The sequence below is a fragment of the Octopus bimaculoides genome, chromosome 2, assembly GCF_046866305.1.
Source record: "Octopus bimaculoides isolate indiv1 chromosome 2, ASM4686630v1, whole genome shotgun sequence".
NCBI classification, from domain to species: domain Eukaryota; kingdom Metazoa; phylum Mollusca; class Cephalopoda; order Octopoda; family Octopodidae; genus Octopus; species Octopus bimaculoides.
The window spans coordinates 51,697,037-51,705,890 of NC_142929.1; the positions used below are offsets into that span (position 1 = coordinate 51,697,037).

The window sequence follows — 8,854 nt, forward strand, 5'->3', positions numbered from 1 at the left end:
ACGACTCTTACTCTATCTTTTAATCCTCCTCATACTTTCTTCCTCTTTTCTTTTTCTTGCTCCCCCTCTCTCTCTCTCTCTGTCACATTTCTTGGCTCTCTCTTTCTTTAACTCCCACTTTTCCCCCTCGTATATCTCCCCTGTACCTTTCCCTTTATCTCTGATTTTTTTTCTAATCTGTCAATCCTGATGCCCCCTACCCCTCTCTCTTCCTTCCACGTGACCAGAGTCCAGCCAACCATGATCTTTCTTTCTTGGACTGACTGCCGACCGCCAACACCTCTTATGTCCATCTGTTATGTTCCTGCCTTTAGGCTTTCACTTCATACATGCCAGCTCAATTTGATTCATTCGCAGTCGAAAGACACCTGTTGTTCTTTTCTTGTTTGTATTTGTAATTGTGTACCATGTCCTCTGTTCTTAGTTTTTGTTGCTGTACATATTCGCTAGCTTTCTTACAAAAAAAATTTAATGCACTTAGCTTAGACTTTTTTGGGGGCAACCAGATCGAGCTGTCTCAAGTGTGACTGCCCGAAACAGTAGGGACTTCTGGTAACTTGACTGAGGAAAGAAGGCCACGAATGGCCCGTCTTTTTTTTGCCTGTCTTTCTAATTGTTGTTTTTCCTGTCTGCCTTTGTATTGTCTCTCTGTCCGAATGTTTTACTGTCCTCTATTACGTTTTTGTTCTATTTTTTATATTTCTATACATATACACACACACAAACATACACACACACAAACATGCACACACACACACACACATATATATATATTTGAAAAAACGAGTAAAGATGGCTTTTGGGGGGTATAATTTTTATTTTAATGATAATGTTTCCAGTTACACTAATGAGTAACTGGGAAAATTATCATTAAAATGTTTCCAGTTACTTTAATGAGTAACTGGGAAAATTATCATTAAGATTAAAATTATCCCCTCAACTGGATCAACTGGAACCCTCGACGTCGTAAGCGACGGAGTGCCAACAACACATGAAACCATTATCATTAAAAACAGAATTTTTATAGCAGGGATAATTCAGCCTCTCACTTTAAAATGTTATACAGAGCAACCAAAATCTGTCCAGCAAGTAACCAAAGTAATGTGTATGTTGTCTACATTCTCTGCAATGTACTCTCATAGGGTAATGAGACTTAAGCTACATATTGTCGAGTCAAACAACACCAGCATGGGGATTGCTTACAAAATGTAAACATCACGATACGAGTAAAAGAGAAACCAACTTTGAATATTCAAGGGAGACAATCTTTATATTTACCTCCCCTCAATTGATTTTCTTCAAAATTTTAGTGTAAGTAAAAAGCTTTACATAGATAGGCAATTAGCGGTTTATAATTGTTTTGTTAAGATTTTTCTTATTAAAGTAACTGAGATTGAATTTTGAAATTTAACCGAGATGTAGAGAGCCAGAAAACCTCCATTTTCTTGAAAATGAATTAAAATTACAATTTTTAAAATTTTACTTTTAATTCCTGACAAAACAAAAACTTTGCCTGAAGCAAAAGTTAGATAGGTTTACAAATTTCTTTCTGGCATTTTTCACCTTTTGATAGGTCGGTAGGGGATTTTTATGATTTGACGGGCAACACTTGTTTTCTTAACGAAACACTTTCAAACTTGGGACACTGGTAGAATGTCATACAAAACAACTTTTTCTCTTAGCCTTCTTAACAAAAAATTGTACATCGCAAGTTATTTCATGTTAAAGTTGTCGTATTTCTGTAATTTCAACCAATGACTGACGTCTATTCAGTTGAATACAGTTACTGCTGTGGCTGTGTATATGGTATTAATCCCTTGTTGACATATTTCATCCGGTTTTTTGGTTTGTTTTCTTTTGAAGCAGACAAAATTACAGAAAAATGGTAATTTATACGCATATATTGTTTATATAATAAATTACGCTGTGCGTATCTGTGTTTGTAACAATTTTTCGCTAGTACTCAGTAACACATTTTCTAAATGATGGTAGAGTTTGATTTGAAGAAGATTTGGCTGCTATTATGCTTGAATTACACTATTCTACTTGTTTCAGTTGATTGAGTAATAGCTAATAAGGGGAAAAAGACATCAAAATACTTGAATATTGCCTGCACTTGTTATTGGAGCTGGCAGAATTATTAATGCACCTCCACCAAGTGCTTCATTTCCTAGAAATAGCAGCCAAATCTTCTTCAAATCAAACTCAGAATTATTAATGCACCTCCACCAAGTGCATTAATAATTCTGCCAGCTCCAATAACAAGTGCAGGCAATATTCAAGTATTTTGATGGCCTTTTTTTCCCTTATCAGCTACAAAATTTTTTATCTGTTCTATATCACAATACATACAAGTATACGAAGTTTGAAAGTGTTTCAGTACCAAAAACACTACATAAAACATAAATGAAAAATGTTGCCTGTCAAACCAAAAAGATCCGAGAGGAGCAAGAGAGAGAGAAGAGCGAGAGAGAGAGAGAGGAGCGAAAGAGAGAGAGGAACGAGAGAGAGAGGAGCAAGAGAGAGAAAGGTGGACGACGGCATGGGCTTGTCTCTCCAGGTGCCGAGACGCAAACCCACCGACTTCTCCGGGTTAATTTTTGCTCCCGTCACCGCTTCGTATTCACGTAGTGTCTCGTCGACTAGCTGGACGTGCTGTCGCTCGACACTATGACGGTGACGTCGTCCGCGTTCACAGACACGCTCCGCCCACAACCCAGTTCTCGCGGGATGCCCCTCAAAGTCGCCAGCTTCCGCAGTAGTGGCTCGAGAGTGAGCACGTACAGAAGTGACGACAGTGGACAGCCCTGTCTAACCGAACGCGTTATGTCAAAGGGTTTCGACAGGTGGCCGTTCACCCTTACCACAGATCGGATGCCGCTGTACATTGCAGCGATCCAACCGCGGAAGACCGGACCGAAACCAGCTGCTCTGAGAACAGCCGCCAAGTAGCGATGGTCCACCCGATCGAATGCCTTACTTTGATCTAAATTGATTAACGCCCCACCCATGCCGGGTTCCTTAACTACCCTGTCCATGATGTAGCGTATTAGGTGGAGGTTGTCATGGATGCTTCTGCCCAGCACGCCGCACGTCTGCGCCGTGTCGACCAGTTTGCCGATGACAAGCGCCAACCTCTCAGCTAGCACCTTGGCCAAAATTTTCAAATCTGCGTTAAGCAGAGTGATGGGCCTGAAGTTATCTAAGACATCCCCCTTGTTTGGGTCCTTCTTTAGCAGTGTTACCGCACCTCGGCTCACAAAACTGGGTATGCTCCCGTTTTGCTGCCAGTTGTAGTACACACTTGCCAAGACGTCCCCAAACAAGTCCGGCATATGACAATAAAATTCGTAGGGAAGACCATCCAAGCCAGGCGACTTGTCTCTTGCACAGCCCGCCATCGCGTCCCGTACGTCCGCAGCTGTGATGGGTCTTTCGCAACACTGTGCCTCGCCCGTCGACAGCCGTAGCAGGGCGTGCAGGTAGGCACTGAAGTCCACCTGACGTTCGTCCCCACCATCGGCCACTCTTGTTTTTCTCTATCTTTCTCTCTCCCGCTCTTTCTATCTCCCCCTCTCTCTCTCTCTCTCGCTTTATCTCTCTCTCTCTTGCTCTATTCCTGTATCTCTGTCTCTCTCATTCTCTCTCTCGCTCTATCTCTGTCTCTCTCTCCCTGTCTCTCTCTCTCTCTGTCTCCCTCTCTCTCTCTTTCTCGCTCTCTCTCTCTGTCTCTCTTTCCCTCTCTCTCTCTCTCCCCTCTCTGCCCCCTCCCTCTCTCACTCGCTCTATCTCTTTCTCTCTCTCTCTGTCTCCCTCTCTCTCTCTTTCGCTCTATGTAGGTATGTATGTACGTACGTAACTCTTTTTGTATGTATATACGTACGTAACTATGCCTTTCATGCCGTTCGCATCTGTTCTGTCCTGCCACCCGGTCTGTTATGACTTTTCCATTTTCCTTTTCCTTGTGCTAACTTACTGCACTCGTCTGATAGTCGAAAGACCTTGTTTGTTTTCTTTTATTGTTGTTGTAATTGTATAATAATTCTCCTTTTGTTGTATAGCTTAAAGGCGTTTGTCCATTATATAATTCTATTTTGTATGTTAAATTTGTTCCGATAGGCGAAAGATCCTGTAGTGACACCTTAATAGCAGACATTCCGGAAAGCTTATCCATGCATGAGCAGGGACTTGTTCCGGAAGGAATACAGGAAGAGTCTCGTGCGCATGCGTGGTCATTCGACATCCAAGTTTCGCGCCCTTATTCATTCTCTTTCTCGCCGGCCGACGAAGAGCCCAGATGTACAAGCAGTCTCTCTCCAAGATTTCAACTCTAGAGACAGTCTTTCCAACATTCCAACTCTGGAGCTAGACAAATAACCACCAACATCATTGACGGCGTCTCAGCAACCAAAAGGTGAAGTGCTGCCTATTTCCTTTGTAAATAAATATTGTTGTGTTGATATTTCAGAATTTGCGTTCCGTTGTTTCTTCTAGAAATTTAATGTACGGAAGCGGTGTACACCTAATGGTGTATAACCACTTTCCTACAATTGATGACCCCGACGCAAGAACAAACGCAGCCCGGAGAATCCCTACAATTGGTGACCCCGACTCAAGAACAACCACGGCCGAGGATTCTGATCTACCGACCAATAATACCACCAGAGAATGCACACACTCACTCGCATCAGCTTATTCCACAGCTGCAGGACTTTCTCTTGGTCATCACACGGCACTTCCTTACAATTGATGACCCCGAATAAAGAACAACTGCAGCCGAAAATCTGAACTGCGACCAATAATACTACAATTGGTACCCCGAGCTAAAAGATCTACAGACCTCGTTTCAACAGCCATTGAATTCGTATGTTTCGCGATGTTCAACTTCAGGATTGCCTCTACATCCTCATCCATCACAAGTGAAAAGCTAAGAAAATTTTTCTACGTTAAAGTTTTTCATCTTGTCAATGACTTCCAGAGCCTATAACCAAAGACTTCTTTGCGGCTGAGACCTTTGTGGTTTTTCACACAAAAAACTTCACGGTTATTTCATCCTAACAACTTTTTGAGCAATTTCCTACATGTTTCACGAGACGTCAATTCATTCTTACACAGCGTCCTCTACTTGCTGAAAATAGCAGTAAAATGCACAGTTACATTTCAGTGGGTACATAACATTTGTTGATGCTTACTTGTTCCCAGTTCAGCTTATTTCGTCACCTCTCCGTTTCTCTCGGCCGGAGAATGGAAGAGTTACTGGCTTATCTTCATTTGCACGGGATCTTTTGGTCATTTTCGCTCGCAGCTCCGAATTCATGACAGCATTTTCCAGCAATGCCACCAACGGTACCTCTCAAATAGACGCCCTGTCAAATTTGTCTCTCCTGATACGCACCAACAGCTACCATCCCGCTTCTAATGGGATGGTTGAGCGTTTTCATAGGCAATTTAAGGCTGCCTTACACGCCTCGCCCAACCCGCAGTCTTGGGTTGAATTTCTTCAAGGTCGACGCTAATGGTTGTACAGAGATTGTGTCTGCCGACCATCTGAAGAAGCGTACCTTGGCAAACCCTCAACTTTCGTGTACGACATGCCCGTTTTTCAAACACCACACACCACTGTCAACATCATTACCACCACACACATACAGAACACAGCTACAGCCAGTTTACAGCGACGACATCAACAACCACTACGAACTACAAGCATCGCCCCAGACGTCGCCAGCAGCAATACGACTCTACGTACTACCAACGTCGTCAACATGACTTCTACACATACACAAGCAACCAACATCAACAAGCGCGGTTTTATCTCGACCCTGTTAGAGTGGATGTTTCCACTCACGATCAACAGACCAGAACTAACCAGCCAGAATATTCAGTACCAGGTAACACAGGTCCCAGCCAGCATCCGACGCTCAACTACAGCTCTGCTCCTTGACCGCAACTTCCTGCATATGAACATTCTAAATCCTTGTGTAACTTTAATAGAATATTCCGTACCAGGTAACACAGGTCCCAGCATCGACGCTCAACTACAGCTCTGCTCCTTGACCGCAACTTCCTGCGTATGGACATTCTATCTCCTTGTGGAATTTTAATACGAACTGGTTTTCTCCATCTCAGTGTTTTAAGACTTTTCACAGTCTATGTTACAAACACTTTTACTATGTTCTGTGTTTTCTCTCACACACACACTTGTGCACTCATATATTTTCTTTCCTTTCAGAAAAAAACAATCAGACTTTTACATTGCGTGATTCCAGTTTCCTGGACAGTTGTCATCACGGTTGTTTTATCATTGTCAATTCATTTGTACATTGCATGCATGTATCTCACAAGTGTACATTCATTTCTTTGATTTTTCTTTGTGTGTGTGTTTGTACCACATCTTGTGGGTGGTTTCGGTGGCCATCTTGCCTCAGGCGTCCCTCCAAATTTTCTATTTACGTGCTTTCGGCACTCGCGGGGGAGCCATGTAGTGACGCCTTAATAGCAGACATTCCGGAAAGCTTATCCACGCATGCGCAGGGACTAGTTCCGGAAGGAATACAGGAAGAGTCTCGTGCGCATGCGTGGTCATTCGACATCCAAGTTTCGCGCCCTTATTCATTCTCTTTCTCGCCGACCGGCGAAGAGCCCAGACGTACAAGCAGTCTATGTCCAACATTCCAACTCTGGAGACAGTCTTTCCAACATTCCAACTCTGGAGCTAGACAAATAACCACCAACATCATTGATGGCGTCTCAGCAACCAAATGGGCGAAGTGCTGCCTATTTCCTCTGAAAAATGTTGCCCATCAAACCAAAAAGATTCAAAAGGATTATACATAGATAGGCAATTATCGGTTTATAATTATTTTGTTAAGATTTTTCTTATTAAAGTAACTGAGATTGAATTTTGAAATTTAACCGAGATATAGAGAGCCAGAAAACCTCCATTTTCTTGAAAATGAATTAAAATTAGAATTTTAAAAATTTTACTTTTAATTCCTGACAAAACAAAAACTTTGCCTGAAGCAAAAGTTAGATAGGTTTACAAATTTCTTTCTGGCATTTTTCACCTTTTGGTAGGTAGGTAGGTAGGTAGGTATGTACGTACGCATGCACGCACACACATCTACGCACGCACGCACACACGCATCCATGCATGTTAATGTTTCTTTTTCTGTCAAGCAAATCAAATCCTTAAAGTCAGTTACTGTCAACCTTTTTCTTGTAAAAGTTTAACAAATACACGTGGCGTTAGGAAGGGCATCCAGCTATAGAAACATTGCCAGATCAGATTGGAGCCTGGTGCAGCCATCTGGCTTGCCAGACCTCAGTGAAACCGTCCAACCCATGCCAGCATGGAAAACGGATATTAAATGATGGTGATGATGATTTACACATGCATTCTCACTGACACACACACTATTCTGTCTTCTCTTAACTCAAGCTGACAGGAGAGCAGGCCTATTGTCACACTTTGGTGCCTGGGGGTGCTTCGGAATACTCTGAGTGGGCCCTAATTTATATCAATGCTAAAGCAGAATTTGAAAATAAGTGTATCACTGTAAATCTGAGGGTACATCATTGAATAGTGAGTGAGAGGGCAGTGCCATCCAGTGCATCTCCTTAGTGACGGGCATGTGGGAGAGCCCCTATAGGGCCCTTGATTAGAAATAAAAATCCCATCTCCATCAAATCACACTTTAATCTCATAAAAACTAACACAATGAATAGTGTTGTTCTAGATGCACTATTTTTGAAAAGAAGGCATGAATGTCATGGCTAGAAAGCCTTTGATTATAAGTCTGCTTATCAGAGCTAACTGAGGCAAAACAATATTGTGGTACAGCATGGGTTTTGGCTGCCCTCTTCCTTAAATATAACATATCTTCAACTACAGCAAACACCTCTATAAAGTGGTCACCCTGTGCAGTCTACACACACCACATACCCCAAACTAAATCACTGAAACCACAACAAATAACTGAATATTTGGTGATCGAGTACCTATATACAATTGTCATATTTTCTGACATACAAGTCAAATTTTTCAGACCAAAATTTATGTCCGAAAAAAGGTACGTCAACTTATACTCAAAAGCAACTTTAGAGGAGCAAAAATTCCATGTGAAATGCAGCAGGGTTTGGAAAGATAGTGACAATTTTTGAATCACTGACTAATATTATGAATCGCTGATTTTTTAATCACTGACTAATATTATGTCTATTAGTTTCCTCACAAATTACAAGTATTAACTCCGGACAGGTTTTTATCTTATTCTGGCTTCAACAGTAACAAAGTATAGTCTCACAACTTTTGTTCAGTAGTTTGCAAGCATAATTTTTTTATTATTTATCCTTTTATTTTTTCATAGCAATATGAGGCAACCCTTCCCATTACTTGTGCATGTGCACAAACTCACACATACATATATGATATGTGTAGAAGGAGAGAGAAATATGTAAGTTTCAAGTAAGCTGAAACCAAATTTGGTTTTGAATCCATTTCATTTTTTCACATTTAATTCCATTGGGAAGGACAAATGTCAGTTTCTTTCACCCAACTCCTTCAAAATATTTGACCTTGTGCCAATGTAGCCTTCTGCCAATTCTAAAGAAACCAAAATAAAATTTAGAATATTTTGTATTTCATCTTTATTCATAAGTTTGCAGAAAAATAGCAGTGCCTGTAGTCTTATAAGAATCTCTAAATCTTGTTGCATAATGTATCTAGTGTATATATATGTGCAATGTATATAAGGGAGGTTTGAATGTAACGTAGTTAATATTTAATTTACATAGTTGCAAGTTAATTGTAGAAAGGAATATCTTTGAATTGCAAAGGGTTTTGGTTTTGAGA

The 8,854-nt window shown here is 41.2% G+C and overlaps 1 long non-coding RNA gene across 1 annotated transcript; it reads left to right on the plus strand.

The window, feature by feature from the left end:
* Positions 1-8,637, plus strand: LOC149137057 (uncharacterized). Its single transcript, XR_016238974.1, has 2 exons — positions 1-1,311; positions 4,120-8,637. It is a non-coding gene; the product is annotated as an uncharacterized LOC149137057 (long non-coding RNA).
* Positions 8,638-8,854: the final 217 nt, after the last annotated feature.